The 21255-nt window shown below is 28.1% G+C and overlaps 1 protein-coding gene across 6 annotated transcripts in view; it reads left to right on the top strand.

Moving 5' to 3' along the window:
* Nucleotides 1–1977: 1977 nt before the first annotated feature.
* Nucleotides 1978–21255, top strand: part of LOC129971365 (MARVEL domain-containing protein 1-like) — a 100959-nt gene continuing 81681 nt past the window's right edge. For all 6 annotated transcript variants that reach the window (XM_056085069.1, XM_056085068.1, XM_056085064.1 and 3 more), the window contains exon 1: nucleotides 1978–2115. The gene's annotated coding sequence lies outside the window, so the exon portion shown is untranslated. The remainder of the gene's footprint in view (nucleotides 2116–21255) is intronic.

The raw sequence follows: 21255 nt of genomic DNA, 5'->3' as shown, positions 1-21255 counted from the left end.
TTTGATCTGAGGCAGAGCATGTAACAAAGAAGAAAAAATAAAATGGACTGCATTTTACGACAACGGGCAATCTTCACTTGAATGTATGCGCTGAATCTTGTGAATCATCATTTAAATGTCCATACCGTATTTAAAAAATTCAATATAATCAAAAATTTATTTTATTTAAGTTTTATTGATAATGTGAAGACGTATCTAATTACAGCAAAATCGAAGTCTGATGAGAAATGCTAATCAGAATTCGGAATTGGATCATACAAATCACGAATCAAAATGCTCTAAAATATGTCACAACAGGTCGCAACTCTCGAAATTTCACCTATGGACTTCCATTCTGAAGCTCAATTTGTTAAGTCAATAATCTGAAGTGGTGTACCTAACATAGAGAAGAAAATTCATTGTCAGACGTATATGCGGCTCCAAAAAAAGATACCCAAAAGTCGTAGCAGAAATTTTGGATAGATTGGGAGCGAAATTTCAAAATACAGTACGATAATACTTGAACTGATTTACCTGACGGAATGAAATGCTTCGTAATTTTTTCTCTATTGTCAAGTTAGAATGTCTTGCATTACAGTCTTATTTAGTAAGATATTCTTGGCATAACAAATTTCTAAACAGAAAATTAAAACCTTCTGCTATCAAAATTTACCGAGTTATGAAGCTTTGAGTATTATTATTTTAGCCCAAGGAACTGTCAGTTTCAGGGAGTGTCATACTTTAACTGGTGGGTTCAGTTCAATTATATTAACAACCATTTTAGAAAAACATTAAGTCTATTTTCGGGCGGACTTCGTAATTTTGAAGCAGTTCAGATGACAAGAACGACACCTGAGCTGAACCCTTCTAACTTCCGCACCACACCAGCAGGAGGACGTTTGTCCCCGGCTTATCTTACTAACAGCTAACAGCACACCCGCTTACATGATGGTTCTTTGGTGGAATCGGGTCTCGAACCTGAAATCCCCTGGTTCCGAAACCGAGACCTTACGCCGAGGTCACCACAGCTCAGCTTGGTTGGTGGATCCTCCTTTAAATGGTAAGTAGACTAAAATTTCAAGTAGACTAAAATCGTCGAAGATGGTGATATTCATAATTTCATAATTTGGTCAGTTTTAGACGAAGATAAATATTTTTTGTTTAAAATATGTGTGAAGAATATTTTACTATGATTAAAACGACAAGGAGAATGTATAACAATTTCATTATTGTATTATATTCAACAGTACATTTCTTAACGCAAAGATATAATTCTTTCTTATTGTGCATAATATTCTTTAAATAATTATAATTATTTATTATTATATATTCGTTTCTAAGAATATTATTCTTAGATAATTTATAAGATTAATTATAATTCTATAATTCTTTATACGATATTGTTCTTATGTTCGAAATGATTATTCCATAAGATATAATCATCTAGAACAAATTTACGGTTAGAATTATATACTTATTCTTAGCGGTTTTGAAATTTGCTTTAGTACAACGATTAGCAGAATTCTCATAATAACTTAGCATGAAATAAATCCTCCCACGTTTATAAATAAATGTAGGTGGGTGTTATTTAACTTTACAAAAGCATTTGTACAAATAAGTTGAAAAATCACTGCCGCAAAACGTAAATAATGCAGCAAAACCAGATAATAATTCGTGGAATATAAGTGATATAAGACGGCAGCGTAAACTTTCCCAGTAATATTAATTTAAAAATATCATCCGCTAATATTCTAAGAATCATCTCAGAATTCCACGCTTCTTTTTTTTTTTTACCATATCCTAGATGGAGATTTCCTTTCCAGGAATTCAGCAAAATATTTTCCTGGTTCGAAGTAACTAATAAACGCCCTCTTTTCGTCCCCATCCTTAAGTTATGAAATGCTTATCCGCGGAAAAAATTCAAATCAGATCGAGTAGTTTCTTTCTCCGCCGACAGATGGCGAGAATAACAAATATTGGATTGGATGATGAGGAAGACGGTAGCTATGGCGGCTTGAACGAGCAGGAAGATCATATCTTTCTCAGTTACGATACATTTTTCTTTCCTGCTATAGGACAAAGTTTTAGATTTGCATCACACACTGGAGTCTTAACAAGATATCCTGAAACAAACAGGTAAGGGGTATACTTTTTTGCTTAAAAGTTCTTTTTTTTAAAAAAATTTAAAGAATTTCATGTCGTTCGTTGCCGGGAAGCGCAGAAGTCGTACCAATGCTTCATACAAAGCATGCGGAACTTTTTCATTGCGCGCGCTGTTAAAAAAAAGAAGTTGTATGGAATCGAAGATATTGTGTATTAGATGTATACTGTTTTAAAATTATTTAAAGATATAAATGCTGTATTTTGAAAACAATCGTTATTTGCAGAGGAAAAAATAAATGTTTTCATGTTCTAAAGATGAACGCGGAGAATAATAATATTGAAAATTCGACGATAATTAGAATTTTAAGAATATGTCTTTTTTATCTTTTAGATTCATTTTGTTTAAAAAATATTTTGAGTGACAATCTTCATAAAAATGTGTTTAACTTCGAAATAAATATCAAATGCACACTGTTCTTGAAATATTTCAAATAAGAGATGTTGAAAGAATAACAAACGATTTCAATGTTAAGGCAATAATTAAAAGGCAAAAAAAATCTTCAGGAATTAATATGCTATTCATCTGTCTCGTCTTTATAATGAGTACGTGTGTTTTATAATTAAATTAATGATGTGTATTCACCGCAATTGAAATTAAAATTATTCTTATTCAAAATAAAAAAAAATCCTCATTTTATACCATATTGTTTGGAGAATCAATCTGTCTAATATTTTCAAATGATAAATTTGATAGCTTAAAGCTTTAACTTCATTGGTTGCAAGATATTTAGCATATTTTTCTTTAGCTAATGAATGGAAATTTTGTTAAAATCCTCATGTATTCAAAAAAACATATTTTATTTCGAATTCTTCTATTTATTTCTTTAGTTTTACGTAGCAATTACTGAATTTAGCCTTAACAAAAATTAAATATATTAAATAACCAAACGATAATTGGTTGATATTGACCAACTAATGTTATCAATATGATGGGCAAATCAAATGATTGTTGAAAACTAATATTTATTATAAAAAAACTTTTATCTGCTACATTTCTTTCAACTAAGTAAAACATGGGTAACAATACGTTAAAATATTAACAAATCTTTTAGTTTCGAGTGATATCTTCCTATTCGACTAAAGAAGATACGCGAATTAAATAATACAATTAAAAAGAATGTTTATAGAATAATTGTTCACCCTTTCTATTGATAAAGAAATTTAAAGGGAAAAATCACTTTCTTCAAAAAATTTCAAATCTAATTTCCTGTATCATTATTATTTTCTTAGCTTTTTTTCCGTTTTTGTTCATACTTTTCATTTTTTTGTTGGCTATTTAAATATAGTACAGAATATAAGTACATATTGTCTATAATTAATAATTGTACAGTCAGGAAAAAATGTATTATTTAATGAATGCTATTGAATGCCATGGGATTATTTAATCACTCTTTTTCTTTGAAAAGAATATATATGAAATTACTATTGAAATCTATAGTAAATTGAAGATCAGTTAACGAAACAATGGGATATTTTTTTTGTCTCTTAAATGTTAAACAGTATGTAGGAAGTTAATGTATCAATACATATTTAGATGTTTATATTTATAAAAAAATAAGACTTTGCTGCCGACAATTTATTAATTCTATTCTTTAATATTTAGTTAAATGTTATGCAATTCTTTATACATAATTTGTTTTATGTATAAAGGAAGTGTTTGAAGTGAGTTAATGAAATTTCTATTATAAACTGACGATAAATTAAAGAAATGAGAAATGGACGTAATCTTTAAATGGCTTATGTTTTTTAACCGATGACTAAATTACCATAGATTAAAATGAGAACTTGACTAATTTGAAACAAACTTTCTAAAACTGAATAAATAATCGCATGAAAACTTACAACGTTTATTAATATGTTATAGTGCATTACAATTTTCCGTTTTATAACCTAAACACAACTCTGTAATTTCAATACATAAACCCAATATACCTCAGCACTTTAATCTTTAAAAGCATGAATTTTTATTTTTAATATATAAAATTTGAAATCAATCGAAAAATGGGAAGTATACGAAAAAAACCGCATTAGATTTTTTTTTTTAATTTTCGAAAAAAAGTATTGATGAATTTCTACATTATTATGAACAGTCACTTTTTGAGTTCAAGAAATCAGCTGCGCATAATAATATAATACAATATTTGAAACATAAATAATACCTCTCATTGCATTACAAAACATGAAATTCATGAAACAGTTGTTTTTACTATTTAAACTTAAAAGAACATTGCATCTGCTACATGACCACTGTGTGACCCTTATATAATGGAATTTTATACCTCAATGTGTTTGAAAATAAACATCAGTGACCAACGCCGCCTTTATGTATATCCATAGACGGCAAAGCATAAGATGACACTCTTGGTTTAATGAATGTATGTGAAATCGATTTTGCATATTGATGTCTTTTTTATCACAGAAAAGCTATATTTTCTTGCATAAATGTATTAGTATATGCAAAAATATAAATATTATTCGTTATCGTTACCTTGTTTCTATCTGAAAACAATTTTTCCTCTATGTCCCTGTTTTATTACTTTCTTCATAAATAATCGTAATTCTTCATAATAATCGTAATCGTAATTCTAAACCCACCAAAATGAAATTGCACTCAGATAGTGCGCCAACGATGAAAATTCTCACAGTTAAAGAAATAAACTGTCAGATTCTAGATGCATTCGGAAACGCTAAAATAGTTTTTATAAAATTAAAGTAACAAAAAAAAAACACTATGCAAAGGTTGCTACATAAAGAGATATGAGATTTTAAATAAACGATTCAGATCTACATCCCTATGCATTTAAGGGTTAATGATGCTTTTGCGATCTAATTGGAAAAAAATATCTTTGAGTGATGGGTTGGTTTTATGAAAATAATTCGTCCAAAGACGATATTTATTAATTTAAATAGACTAAAGGAAATAAGATAAACTCACTTCAAAATATGGATAAAAAAATCCATTAATTCTTGTTACGCTATCAAAGCACCAATATGATAGTATATATTCATTTTCCCGCTTTGTATAAAAAGAAAGTAAGGAAAACTCTTTCTTTTGTGAAGAAAGAAAATTCTTGAAAATTACAATAAGGTAACAGTGCAAAAAGAGTGATTTTTAAACTTCTAATAAAGGTGATTGCTCCTATAGCATTTTATCGAACCATGTTAAATGATATTTATTGAGTTTCCCTTTCCTTTTCTTATAAATTTGAATTTTTAATGATTTTACATTAAAATTAATTTGCTCTTCTTATTTGTGTAACAATGAATATGATTTAGTATGTCGGTTTAATCAATTAGTTTTGATATTTGAATGCTATCTAATGCGATGCTATTTTTATCTAAAACTTTATAATTTACAATTAAAAAATATTCATGTAATAATTTAAAATGTTTTATAACTGATTACAAAAGAGGAAATTCATATTCTAATAAATTCACGGTAAGATAAATGTTGTAATAACTAATTAAAACCTTAAAATTATTTCACCAAGAATGTAAATTCCTTGTGTTCAAATTTTTTTTGTTGGCAACCACTAATTAAAATTAAAACATTAACTGATTAGGAAGTATACAGTTTTAACAAAATTTATCATTAAACTAGTCTTTATCATATTTTCATGCCAATGATAAGGAGATGCAAATCTTCAACATGCATATTATACATCAAGCACAAGCTAAATATATATATATGTATATATATATATTATCATTTCCAAAACTTAGCCGTGTATGTATATTCATTCTGTTACATGAGATTCCTTATTGGAAGAATGAATAATCGTAAATAAATATCGCTTTCTTCTGTAAAACTGTTTTTGCCTCTTCATGATTCTTATGGGAGAAAGCAAACTTCATATTCAGAACATAGCCTTTTTTCGATAGGCGGCTTTCAATGGCAAGTAAGTTGATTTTCAAAGGTTGGAAATCTCTTAATATATTTTTTAAACGATCATTTATTAGGTTTATTGCGAAATCTTTTATTTCGTCTCTCGATAGTATGAAGTTTTTCTTTGTATATCGTTTGCTTTGGATCAGATTCATTCCTATTTATTTTAATGTTTAAAAAAAATCAGAATATCTTTAGGATTCTATAATAAGTCGTTTTAAATCATAGGAGGAAAAAGTAAAGGATATATAATTGAATTACAACTATACGAATCTTATTTTTTCAGATTATCAATTATCCGATCTTTTTTAAGGGAAAAAAAAGATATGCAAAAAAAAAAAAACACTGTATGAAAAGGGCAGCGAAATAACTGACAACGACAGATATGTCCTAGCAATGCCAGTCTAGTTATCTTTAAGCCCTGTTTCAAAACAACACTAGGGCTATTTTTGACAGCATTGTAATTTTGAACCATGTTCAGATATCGAGAACAACATTTGACAATTCTTCTATAAACCTTCGAATCATGGTAAGAGAACATTTGGTTTCAACGGATTAAGCGTGCATAAAACTCGCTTTTACGATGGTTCTTTGATAGAATCAAGCTTGGCTGTAAGGGTAGGCCCAAAGAGAGGTTTAATCGTCAAAATAATTTGTTCAATAGTTATGTTGAAATACGAAACTGAAGCAGTAATTTTGTGTTCATTTAACAAATTTAAGTAAGTTCTATTTATTTGCTAAGGAATAACTATTTTTCCTAATTATATGGTTATCAGATATTTGATTATCCTGATCTGGAACCAATAAATTAGAATATTTGGAGTTATACTACAATTATATTCACAGATATTCAATCGAAATTCAAAATTAAAGCTCTTGATGATTGAAAACAACCAGTTTTTCTTTCTTCTTCTTCTTCCTTTTTTTGTTTTGTTTTTTAGAAATCAAAATTTTGTCAATTTCTTTGCAATTTTTGTTAATAAACTAATAGAGACTACTACAAAAAAATCATTTTGTTTTCTATCCAATGTGACAAAAACAAATATAAAAAAATGACAATATACTTAATAATAAGAACTACATTTTATTGCGTGCTGTGGTAAAAATTCATATAAGAAAAAAATATTTATTATAATAATAGACTACTCAAAAACTAGGTAAGTATTATAATTACCATGGTAGTCTGTCCAACTGTTAAAAAAATGTTTCCTTTTTAAAATTTCAAAGTTCTCTAAATTCTTTTAATTTTGTCTGAAACTATAAGCCTAATACCATTCTCAAATAATGGTGAAATCTTATTCGAAACTTCTAAATAAGTTTTTAACTCTTTAAAAGAAAAATAATGCTGTTACAAATATATTGCAAAATGAGTAATTTATCTCAATTTCGGTCTAAGATTCGATGGTACTTATTTTGGAGAGGTACCAAATTGGTTGTATTGTATTAGACAAGTGCAAAATTTGCAGACGATTGATTTAATACCAAAATGACGTCATTATGGCAACAAAGATAGTTTCTTTAAGCGAAAACGATAATGAGGTCATGTATTAGAAATATTCTAATTCAGGATCATATAAAAATTGTCAAATGTGTTGGAATCCATAAATCGCTTTTTAGAAAGATAGAAGATGTGGTTCATTGAAAATTAAGATCTGTTTACGGTGTGACCTTGACGTCATACAATCGAGTCAGTTTTAGAACTGAGGAAAACACTTTCTTCCTTCATTTACGTTAATGAAAGGAAAAAATGAAAATACAGTAGAAGGGCACAAGTTGGAAATATATTTTTGGGATAAAACTTTATATTAATAGTACTCTCTTAGTGCATTTAATGAATATTTTGCTTTCATAATATTAAAATGCAATAGCCATTTCGATTCTGGGATAATTATTTTCAAATTTTCGAAATAGTTTATTTTCTAATAAATTGTCATTGATCAGGGATGTGTCTACACGAATGGTAGCGTAGCGTTCTGCATTCGCATTTTCAGAATTCAACCTCTATATTTCCCTATAAATGCCCTCAGTGTTCACATTATTTGGAGTCATCATTTTTTTTTTTGTATTTGCACATTTCAAATAATACATTATTAGAGTTTAAAAGATATCAAATATTTTTAATTACTATAACTAAATTTTAATTAAAAATAATTACCATTTAAATAAAAATGCTTATTATTATTTTGACTATTTAATTATTAATAATACTTGCGATAATTTATTTAAAAAATTCCTTAATTAAACTTGAGCCAATAACAGTAAGAACCGTTTTTGTACGTTCTTTGTTCGTTGATTTTTATTTTAGGTTTCTACAATTTTTAAAAAAGCCAATTTCATATGCAAACACAGGATCAAAAATTCGACGACTATATCATGCCAGTAAAATAGTCCGAAACCTTCATCAATTCAACCTCTCTCGCTACAAGCGATTTAATTTATTGTAGCATTGTTATATTAAATATTTTGCGAAATGTATACACAAGGCAGATAATTGATGAGAATATATTTGCAATATGTCCTGGATATAATATTTGATGCCAAGTTGATATAATCACTTTTTTGCCATTTTTAGCAATTGATTAAAAAAAATGAGTCGAAATGTATTTTAATGGAGCCTTTTACATCGCCAAGGATGCCAACAATGCCAACTCTCAAAAGCAGAAGGCCTAAAACTCAATAAAGCAAAATATTAATGAGCAAATCGCTATTGGGTTATCAGAGGAACTATTTAGCCAATTTGTTTTGGGTTATGATAATGGCAACAAACTCAAGGAGTGCATTAAAGTAGATTTCAAAGAAAATATTGTTATGTTATGTTAAAGAAAGTATTGTTATGTTAAATGATTCTTGAAAAGACAATCTCAAGTAACGTAATTTATATGTTAACTATATAAAATAGAAATAAAAAGTGTAACGAAGCTGTAAATTTATTATGTCTATAGTATATACTGAAAGGACGTGGGTTTCATGGGTAACAACATATTTTATTGTTAATACTCATTTTTTTTTCAAACCACAATAACTTGTCAAAACATATATAGCAAACTTTAATCGATCAGAAGACGCAAATCTCAATAACACGGAGAAAACATTTCTCATCATTATTTAATATCCTTTTAATTTAAATTTTAAATAAAATATGTGTTTTAATGTAAACTGAGTATGCTATATAAGTCGGTATATAATCCTGTCTATTCATAGTTTATTCATTCTTGTAGGCTTTCTATTAGTTGAAAAAGTGATGTTGTAATCAAAAATATATTAGTGCTTAGTCTGTTAATAATGATATTAGCATATTTTAAAAGAACTTGAATCTTAGTCAGTGAAAAAATTATCCTCCTTCTTTTCGTAAAATTTCCTCCAGCAAAACTTGCATTGGAAATTGTAATAACATGAATTGAATCGTAAACAAAAGTTTCAATTTTCGTATCGTACGGAGGATTAAGTGCAATTTTCCTAATTATCAGGTAAGTTAATATTGAATTTTGACTAGTACTTTTCATCCATGTAATAATGTTTATAAATTGGCATACTATTTTTTAATTGCTTCAAGCTAAATGTACAATGAAAAAATTGTTCAAAATGCTTTACATAGCACATCATTGGATCTAGAGCAATCAAATTTGATAAAATAAATACTCTCTAAGAAATAGTTTTAAATTTTAATTAGATTTTTTTTTATTTAAAAATTTGAAAAAATATTTAATATTTTTCATAAATACCTTTGGAGCATATTATTGCAAAAAAATTATTTTTACAATACATAGTAGTTGAAAGAATAAACTGATGACTGTAGGCTAAATTTGTTTCCTACAATCTTTCTAATTTTAATAAAGTTGTAAAATATTTTTGAATATATTTCCCTACAATAATTGTTATCTTTCTAATGACTAGATTTATTAAAACGTGTCATTGTGATATATATATATATATATATATATATATATATATATATATATATATATATATATATATATATATATATATTGTTCCCGCTATTGTTGCCATGTAGTTAAGAGAAAATTTTAAAAACGAAATAAAAGTGGACGGATTAGTTTTAAAATATTATCATGCTAAGCCTATGACAAGAGGCTTTTTTTTAATTTAAGGAAATGTGTAGAAAAGCTTATTAGATGAGTTTTGTTTTCTGAATAAAGAAAAAGCACTCTCGTTCTCTTTGGTTCATTAAAAACATGCAAAACATGCTTTATAGACAAATGCAGATGCCAACAATGGAGTCAATTCGAATAATAGTAACATAATTTTATGGCAAATGTAATTGCACTATGTTAGGTTTCATTTGCTAACAAATGATCTTATTTTGTGCATCTTCTTCTCCTTCCTTAAGAAAGAATTGATTCCATTTTTCATATCAACCTGTAAAAAAAATGTATGCCATATATGAATTCCAATGGAGAAGTGACAAGTATTTTGTGCTATAAAGGAAAGTGTGCGGAAATCAGAAAAATAAAAATAATTCGAACTCGCCACATTAAAACATTCATTCTAAAGATTTTCTCACCTGCTCTTTAGAATCATTAAGATGATTACCATGGCTACTTTTCTTCTTTAGCATATTATATATTATTTTTAAATGGTAGTCTGTCCTATAAGAGGAACTTGTGCCAGAATAATACCCACATCAATAAACTATTATTTATTAGATTCTTGAAACTGAAAAATAGTGTCTGAATTCTATTTGGTATTTCCACTGTTTACCAATTTTATGAGTCTTCCATTCTCGTATTTCTATCTTATATATAAGACCAATTTTTGTTGAAATATAACATATTTCTACTGAAAATAATGGCGAATTTGTGCTTTTTTGCGCTGTACTGGTCAGACCATTTATTTAAAGCTATTGAATTATATTTTAGAAGCTGAGAATGTGTACCTCGAAGGGAGTTTTTTTATAAAATTTTAATTATTTAAAAATTAAGCGAAATATTTACGTTTATTTTATCACAACTTTTGAAATATTGCAGCAAAAATTATTTTTAAACCATCTTAAAATTAAAAGAAATTTCCTTTCAATGATATCAACTTTTTTTCTAGTTTATATCATTTTAATGCTTTTTAATCGTATTTTAAATATATATTTTATTGTTGAAGTGAAACTGAAATAATTTTCATTATTATTATTAATATTGTAACCTGGAGTTTTTTCATTGTTTAAGATCATAATCGGAAGATTTGGCTTATTTGTTTATATTATATAGGTTTGATTATAAGGCATGCTTTTAATAAAAATTTAAAAGTTTATTGTATTTACTATTAAAGTTTGAATTTAGAATCTAGCAATGGTGAAAAATTTTAAAGTGTGCCCATTTTTTAACACTGCTGTTGATTGGATGTATTGGATGCAATTGAATTATATACAATTAGGTTAATTATATGCAATTGATTAATTGCATATAATTAAATATATAAATTTATAATCAAAAAGTTAATATAGTTAGGAAAATGCATAATAAAATGGAAACAACGATGTAAGACTTTAAAGCAGTTTATCGAAAATTTGAAGTTTGTTTGTGTGTATGTGTAAGAGAGAGCGAGGGAGAGGGAGAGAGAAACAATATGTGCATGTGCATGTTTGTGTGTGTACATGTATATTTACAACAAAATAAGATAAATATATACAGAATTACTTACTCCATTAGGAAAGTTCATTAATACAGAAAATAAACAAAGAATAATAATTAATAGCACATTAATAAACAAAGAAATTATAAGGCTAATAAGAAAACATGGCTATAATTTTTATCCCTATCTAATTTTTAAAAAAAAATACATTTTTGTGAGAATCATGTACGCAAAAGTTATGCATAGGAAATTTAATGGAATTTAAATTCAATCAATATTCTTGTATCAGCTGGTCTCTAAAGGCAATAAATTATAAAATTTTATAAAATCCATTTATTTTATTTCTAATCATACAATGTACATTTTTATGATACAAGAAATTCCAATATTCAGTACGAAATACCACATTTCATTTTTGAGTATAACACAATGGTATCAAAAAATAAAATAAATAAACTTGAAACGTTATAAATTATTACCTGGGATTATAAAGTAGCATTGTGTCAAATGATCCAGAGCAGAATCTCAAACTCCTTTCGGATAAATAGGTCAGGCTCGAAAGGTCAAAGAAATAGAAAATGTTATTGGAATAAAAGAATTCCCTTTCTGAGATTTGGATGAAAACCAACTATGGCTAACACATAATGGAACTCATTTATTTTGAGAAAGTTAGTTCCAAATTTGTTGTTGCGAAGTTATTATTTATTTACTCTTTTGATAAAAAAAATTACTTCACAATTTTCTTCGGTTTACTGTTTCGAAATTCAGATCGTGTACTTTTGAAATATGTGCGTCTTGTAAGTATGATTAAATGACAGATTTTGCAGAAAAAAATTATTTCATTATAAATCACCTCTTTTTATTTCATGTGAAAGCTTATATATTCCAAATATGTCATCATTTATCCCTCCAAATGTAGAAAGATACCTCCCCCCCCAAAAAAAAACAGTACAACCCTCCACACTCAACAACTAGAGTAATTTCGTTTATTAACTTGTAATTTGTAAACATTGGTAATTAACTAAAACGCGTAAAGTTTATTGTATTAGTATAATCTAAACTAAAAATTTTTTTTCTCATGATAAGATTAGTTTATCAAAATTGATTGCCTCGACTAAATGAAAGCTTTAATATTACAGGCAAACATCTAGCCTCGAGAATCTTCTAGTTTTAAAATTAAACAATTAGTTAAAAAGAGAATTGATGCAGATGGTGAATATAGAAACGGCATGCATTTCTCCTTAATTCATAAAATTATAGACTTGGGGTGAAAAATATACGTAACCTTTATTCCTTTTCACAGGCAAAGAGCATATCCGATAAATAGTTTTTCTGCCCTAAAACTATAGTCGCTAAAAAGCAAACACTACAGTGACAGTGGTTCCGCAAAGTTAAGCCCCACAGAACATCTACTGGCATTAGGCATCGTCTATTTAGTACATCAGGGCACTAGGGGAAGTTTAATGCCCTTTTGATGTCAGCGCTTGAAAAATACTTTAACTGTAAACAAACTAATGATAGACCAGACAGACATGAAAATGCGAGGCTGTTGAACCTTCTTTGCAGACGATTTAGAAAACTGTAAGCTAACTTCTTTCCTAACAAACTTTTCCAATTTAAGCAACAAAAAAAAAAGTTTTTAAAGAAACGTTGAGGTATATTATTTGTAGAAAATTGCTTTAAATCGCTGGGGATTGAACTTTCTATATTTCCATTTCTGTTCCACTGAATTCTAGAATTTTAAATAACGAATATAAAAGCCTTTTTGTATTATTTGCATATATTTAAATATTTTTTTCAACTTTCTTATATTTTTTTTATTAATTGAAAATATTCTTTCTTTGATTCTTTTATTTCAAATATAGGTTTTTTTTAGATAATCCTGTAATATCGTCTTCATACATTTAGAAAATATTAATTTTTGAGAAAGAAAATGTTAAAAAAAGATATTTAATTTAAATACCAATTTTTACTTGACCCGTCTGTACAAAAGTACTGAATTGTATTTATTTTGTCGAATTTAATTTGCTACTTGCTGGTATTGGAATATTTATATTTTTCAGTGCATGAACTATACAGAACAGAACGCCGTCTCATATCCACGTATCCGTAACCATTTTGGTCTCTGACCGGTTTGAAGGGCATGTTACGAGAATTCTATTAGATACCAAAATATTTACAGTAGAAAAAAACAAAAATAACTATGTACAGAATTTGCAAACAAATAAAAAAATGATAATAAAACGAAACTGCTTACAAATATTTTCTACTTTGAAAAATTATACAAAAATTATCTGAAATAATAATACACAGAAAGATATTATGTATGAAAAAAACATATGGATTCTATGTTTACTTGTAATCATAACATAGTAGATGAGTATGCAGTTATAAAAATCTAATAAAAATAATTTGGTTAATAATAACAAAGAAAATTTCTGTTTGAAAGATATTTATGAATGCAAATATATGTGAAGACATTGTGGTGCTCCCCCCCCCCTCACTTCAGTCCTTGTGTGTTGACACTTAATATTGAAAGCCAGGGAGGCAAGAAAAGATCTCTATTTTCACTGATAAATTTAATTATAGTATGGATTTTTGCCTGGAGAGGAAGTTGCTGGTGACTCTTTTCAGCCATTTTTGTTCATGGCTTGATGATGGTTTTATCATATGCCAAGATTGTGAGGATCCATTCCATAGCATAACGAAGTGCCGTGCCAATCCCACCACAACTGCTCTGATCACTCTCAGACAGATTGAACCTTTTGAGGTAGGCTGAAAAAGGGCCGTGTTTTGAGAAGAAAATAATATCCTCTCTGATCCATTTAGTTGGATGAATCTAAACCGAGGAGAAATATTATAAAAGTTCTTCACCACCACCACTCCACCATATCCATAAAAACATCTCGATATTTTGATAAATTCGGACATAATAAGATTTCTTTAAGCTTGAAAAAATATTTTAGGCGTTATTTGTTTTTCATATGCATGTACAAACTCAAAATTTCAGACGAGCAAGATGGACGAATTTGGACCAAATAAATTTATGAAAATAGTTGCTTTTCTAGCAAAGAGGTCAGTATTCTACATACAGTGGAATGGAACTTCACAAAAAAAGAATAATTTTCTGAAAAGAATTTTTAAATATTTATTTTGCCATTCATGTTTAAGGAAATATAGCCTAAATAATAGCTGCAAATTATATTTATACCATTGTGAAGATTGCTGCATTCTAAGAAACCGATTCACACACTTTTAGCATTTGTTTACAAATTTATAGTAATTTCATCCTGTGAAATATATTTAGAATTTAAGGAGACATTTCATTTTTAATAATATTGCATTAAAATGCAATAAGAAATGGGATTTCATTAAAGAAAAGAAATTTATAAAGATAAAAAAAAGATAAAATTAATTTTTACTAGTAATATTACATAAATTACTGATTCAAAATTTTTAAATAACAGTCCATTGACATTTTTGTGGCTTATGAAATTTAGAGCTAATCATTTTAATCAAATCTAGCAAAACATCATAACATGCACAATGTGCATTACACATATATAATATTGAAGGAACTGTTGCTAAATATATTTTCCACGGTCTTAGAAAAGATTGCTAATATTTATTATTATATGCACCTTAAATAAACATAAAACTTATTTCAAAAACAATAATCAGAGGAAAAAGAGGATAGTATATAAACCAACATCACTGAATGTATAATATTTTTAATACTTTAGATAATGTAAAATTTTTTCAGAAAGCATTAAAATGACAACATTCTTGATATTGTAATTTTAGTGGTTATTGGATGGTAGGAAACATCGTCATTGGAATATATATATATATATATATATATATATATATATATATATATATATATATATATATATATATATATAAAATTTTGTTTCATTTTATGTGTCGCATACTGCCCTTTTAGGATATTTGGAATACCATGGCAACATCATGTGACTGTACCTTAAAAATGACAATCTTTAATAAAACTGTGGTGGCATGCTCCGATAGCAAGTAACTAGTTCCAGTGGCAAAATTCGTCAATATTAAATTATGGCGAGAAATTTGTTTAGAAATTTCTCTCCTTCCAATTTTGAGGATCTCATCGTCGAGTCAGAACTGCCATGTACGTTGAATAGAGTTTGTGGCCTTCAGGCCTGTTCTCGAAATATGAAGGGAGCGCCTCCAGCTCCTGTGAGAAATTCTGTTGATGAGATTTTGAGCTGAATATAGAGATAAATACTGCTTCGGTAGTTCATTGTGAGCTTTGCGGCTACATCCCACCTATACTAATAACAAGTAATATAGATAAAAAAAATTAAAGTCGAGTCGATTCCTGATTAGGTCAACAAAAAAATTTATTTTAGTTACTTTTAATTAGATAATTACAATTAATATAAATATGTATATACATATGACAGAAACAAACAGGCGACAATATTAAGTGGCAAAATAGAGCTTGACGACAAATTTAGCGACCATTTGGCGACATTGCGACGGGTTTGGCGACTTTGGTGACCAAATAGAAATTACATGATAAGTTTAATTAATTAATTAATATTTTAAAAAAACTGTATTAACATCACGTGTCATCCACTACAAGTTTTAAAAAAAATATGTTTGAACTTGTATGTCAAAAATGGATGAATAAAAAGTATTTTATTAACGATTGAAAATTCGAACAAGATATATATAGAGAGAGTGTGAGCTAATAGTAGGAATTGAAAAAGAAGTAATGGTGTGTGTGTGCGTGTGTGCTGGCGTTCTGTAGGATAGATTATTACATCTAGAGCTATCATTCAAAATAAATATAATTTGGAAAATGAGGATGTGTATCACAAACTGTTGATGTTGTTGCACAAATTGATGATATTTTCCCCTTTAATAGAAAAAATTAGATTTTTTTTCTTCTTTTTTTTAACGATACAAGATATCAGAAAGTGATGCTGCAATGCCGCAAAAATGGCATGCAATTTAAAATAGAATACCCAGATATTTAAATTTGTAATGGTTGCATATGTCATAGGACGAAATCCTATTTGAAAGGTCCATGCATAAAATAAACAGAACAGTTGCGAAGTTATTGAAATAACATGGCTTTAATGACTGTCATAATTTGAGGCTTAAAAAAATATTTTGTTGAGAGAATCATAGACATCAAGTTATGTATGAAATGAAATTATCTTTAAAAAAATATGCCTTTCTTATGAGAAAGTAACGAAAGTTTCGTAAATGAAAACGAAAGCGTTGCAGAAAGAACAGCGCATTCACCTGCGATCAATCTGACAAAAATAATAGAAACGCAATGGGCATGAGCAAAAATCCATCCCATTGATTCTTTCCTTCAACGACTAGTTACTTTCTCGTATACGTAGGTTAGAGAAAGTATAGCAATCGTCGAAAAATTCGAACTCCAGATTTTGACGAATCTCCATGCTTCGAGAGTTTGACGAACGTCCACATTTTTAGAAAATTTCCGTTTATCTGTCTGTCTGTGACAAAGATAATTCAAATTTTTTTAAATCTAAATGGATGAAAATTGGCATAGGGCCTTTATACCAAATTTGTAGATTTTTATCATATTTTGATCAAAACTCGCTCAGAGGAAATGTATTCCTCCTACTGTTCGATTATAATTTAACATCATAACTACAAAAAGAAAAGAATTAAATAGGCAAAATTCGATACACAGAATTAACTTATATAATCTAGACACCTATCAAATTGTGAACCAATATCAATTAGCGGTTGGCTATCTATCGATCTGTCTATTCAAAAACATATAAATAGAATAACTCAAAAACACAATTAAATATATTAAATTTGGTTTGCGATTTTGTGACTGCAAGTGTAGTTTTGTGTCAAATTTTTGTTTCAATCGGTTTAGAAAAACGTGTCTAGAACACAAATTCGATTTTCAGATGCTACTAACTGCATGCCAGGGATTCATCGCCAAATACCTCGCCAAGGATCACGCGATAGATTCAGTAAAAATGCTGATTAATATTTTGTAATTATTGTACGCCAATGCAAGTGTAGTTGCAAAGTGTAGCCAATGCAAGGTGTTGTCTGGGATAACATCTTTAATAGAGTATGTGAGAAAAGGTTTGACGACACTACTTCCATTGGTTTCTTAATCTCAAACGATTATGTAATCACTTAAAGAAATTAAAATTTACTTTAACCTTTAAAACTAAGCAAGATTTATAAGAACGCCATTTTTCCTAATGTTATGGAAAAATCATAACCTTACTAAAATGATCGGAATAATAAAGCCTTTTCAGAAGAATGAGTGGAAGAAAATTTCCAAAAGCGTATCCCTAAGAAATATGTTTCCATAAGGCAAGATTTCTTTCCCCTTGCTTATGTTGTCTCGGATTACATCTCTTAATTTCTTCGGTTACTATTTAATCACTCAGAACGTCTGAATTCTATCATTTCTTCCGTTGTTCTTTCAGCATTACTTCTCTCCAGCAAAAGATAACGATGTACTTGAGTTGAGTTGCTAGCTTCCTGGACCTTGGCCTAGATTTCCGTTAATCGATTGCAACCGGAGAAAGGGCTCAGCTGTAACTCAACTCAAGCTCTCTATTGGACACTAAAGTTTGCTTTTTTTCTCACTTTCTACCTCTTTCTCTCTCTCTCTCCTTAACGCTGGTGGGTTTAAAATGCTTTCCTTTTGGGAAATATCTATATTCCGTCTGAAGCTGAAGTTAAAATGATGATGGAAGCAGAATAAAATCTTTTGGATGGATATTTGGCATCTTTGCGGAATAGTTTTCCATTGTGGATTTACAATACGAAAAATTATGTAGTAAGGTCGGTTAGGGTAATCGGAAATGAATTTTACAGATTATGTCATTTTATTATGTTCGAAATAATCATATGACATGAAAAATAAACGTATAAATTGTGGAGTGCATAACCGTGTTTTGGAGAGCTCATTAAAAGTGTTTTTTCCAAATACTTTTATTTATTAAATCGTGGCAATATCAATCATAATTACTCCAGAGACTATGGAGTAATTGGGAACTTGTTTGTGTGTTCTTTCTGCCATTTTTTTCGATTCAAAATAATCATATGAGATGAAAAATAGACGAATAAATTATCGATTGTATAACGATGTTTTAGAGAGCTCATTAAAAATGCATTTTTTCCAAATAACTTTATTCATTAACCCGTGGAAATAGTATTCATAATTACCCCAAAGAATATGAAATAATTGGGAATTCGTGTATATCATTTTCTTCAATTCAAAATAATCATATGAGATGAAAAATAGACATATAAATTATGGATTACATTATTATGTTTTGTTGTACTTATTAAAAATGTCTTTTTTTTCCTAATAACTTTATTCGTTAACCAGTGGCAACAGCATTCATAATTACCCCAGAGACTATGGAATAATTGGGAATGTGTATATGTGTATTGGTTCTGTCATTTTCTTCGATTCAAAGTAAACATATGAGATGAAAAATAAACATAATTTATCGTGTGGGTAATCATGTTTTGGAGTATTCATTAAAAATGTATTTTTTTCTAAATAACTTCATTTGTTAGCCAGTGACAACGACGCTCATAATTACCCCAGAGACTATGAAGTAATTGGGAATGCGCGTTTTGTTCCTTATCACAGTAATGTATCGATTTGATGAGAATATGTTTAAAATGATAAGAAACTATTAACTGTTGTCTCAGAATTTATTTTCAACCCTTCCCAATTTCCTTAAAGTAATATTTATTTTTGCTATTTTTGAATGAAAATATATTCTATTCTCCTATTATCACATATTAATTATCAAAACTATTTAATATCTTCAATTTAGAGTAATTGGAAGGCATCAGCTTTTTTTTGTTTGTTTTCTTAATACTTGACGTCAAGCTGCATTAAATCACTACTAGTAATTAATATTCATTCTTGAAAAGTAATATTTAAGTACATCATGTGATAGATTCGTTAAAAATGAAAGTTGTTAATTTGGTATAAGATAATGAACATTATTGAAGGGATCCTCTTCCTAGATTTTTATTGATTCCTATCATAATTATTTCAAATGCATGATAAGATGTTTTTTGTTAAATATTTGCTTTTAAATTGAGTTCCTATTTCTCAGAATAATATCCAAAAACTAAAACTAGATCTTATTTGAAACCGTCATACAGATCTAAGAAGTATATAATTAAGAAACTTATTTTTAAAATAATTGATGTAGAAAATCAATAACGATAGAAAAAGTTGAATTTCATATCCCTTGAATACTTTTGTAACTAAAGAAAGCATTAGAGAAGAATTTATCATGTTAGAAAAAAATATTGATAAGTACGTGTTTTGAATTTTCCTTTAGAATGCTTTAAAAAAACTTCTCAGATGCTAAGGCTTCACTAGTACGAACTGTAATCATTGTTCGCAATTAACCTTTTTAACCAAGAAGATTTGTTCCTGTGTTGGCATTCTCAGAACAAATAATTAGATATAGAGATATCAAATTCGTCAGAGATATGTTTTATAAAAAGAAAATGCGCATCTACAAATTATTTTATTGAGTTTTATTTGAAATTCTAATTTAATAATAACAAACGTAATTCTAAGGCTTTTCCGCCATACATTGCTGAAATATTATTGACAAAAATTAATTGTTGATAACATTTAAAATTTCAAAAATGTGTTTTAATGATAACAATTTAATATCCTAGCAAAGTTTTTTTGAATTTTTGCGATATTTTAAAAATATTATTTTTCATAATTTCGAATAAAAAATTTCCTTCTTGCAAAGAAATTCAAAGCAAATAAAATATTTAAGGTAGGTGACTACTTTGAAAAGTCGATTTTTGGCAAAATTACGTATTTTTTTATTTAATATTCTTAATGCTTGAACAGATTTCTTTATAAAAGCGTTAGAATTTTGTTTCTAATTTAATTTTTTGGAAGGTTACACTGACTTTTATACTTTCATTTGCATACGTTTTAATGCTATTTTACATCTTTTGATTCTATTTTCACAAATTCTAATATTTGATAGAATTTTCTTAGGGAAAATCTCATAAAAAATCGAATTCATTGTTCAAATTTGGTATAATGATTTCTCAATACATTCCTGACATACATACTACAGTTCCTGAACTAGAGAATAAATAATCTGCTAATTTAGAAGGATTTGAAGGATAGTTGTTTCAGTGCTTTACAATGTGAAAAAAAATTGGAAATTTCGTGTTATTTATCATTCAAAAGGCAATAATTAAAGAATGGATAGAAATACAACTTGTTATGTCGCTCACGAACTAGATTTAACTCTTTACGGTTTCTAATTAATTGTGTTTACTTATACTATATAACCAAAGAGCCGTAATTCCTCTAGACAGATGCCCATCAAAACGTCAAAGATATCTACACATTTGGTTTAGAGACAATATACTAAATTTCATCTACTTAGTTCAAAAGGTTTTTGAGTTATTGTATTCGCAGTTCAACAGATAAAAGGACAGACAGACATAATTTTAAAATTGTGTTTTTGTAGACAGTGAAGTCAAAAAGAGGGAAATTCATCAAAATCTCGAGTTCGAATTTGTTAATTGATTACAATATGTGTATGAGGGAGTAAAAAGTAATACGGTTTGCGAAC

This window comes from Argiope bruennichi, chromosome 6 (genome assembly GCF_947563725.1).
Source record: "Argiope bruennichi chromosome 6, qqArgBrue1.1, whole genome shotgun sequence".
Lineage (NCBI taxonomy): Eukaryota > Metazoa > Arthropoda > Arachnida > Araneae > Araneidae > Argiope > Argiope bruennichi.
This window is presented reverse-complemented; position numbering and strand designations above follow the sequence as displayed.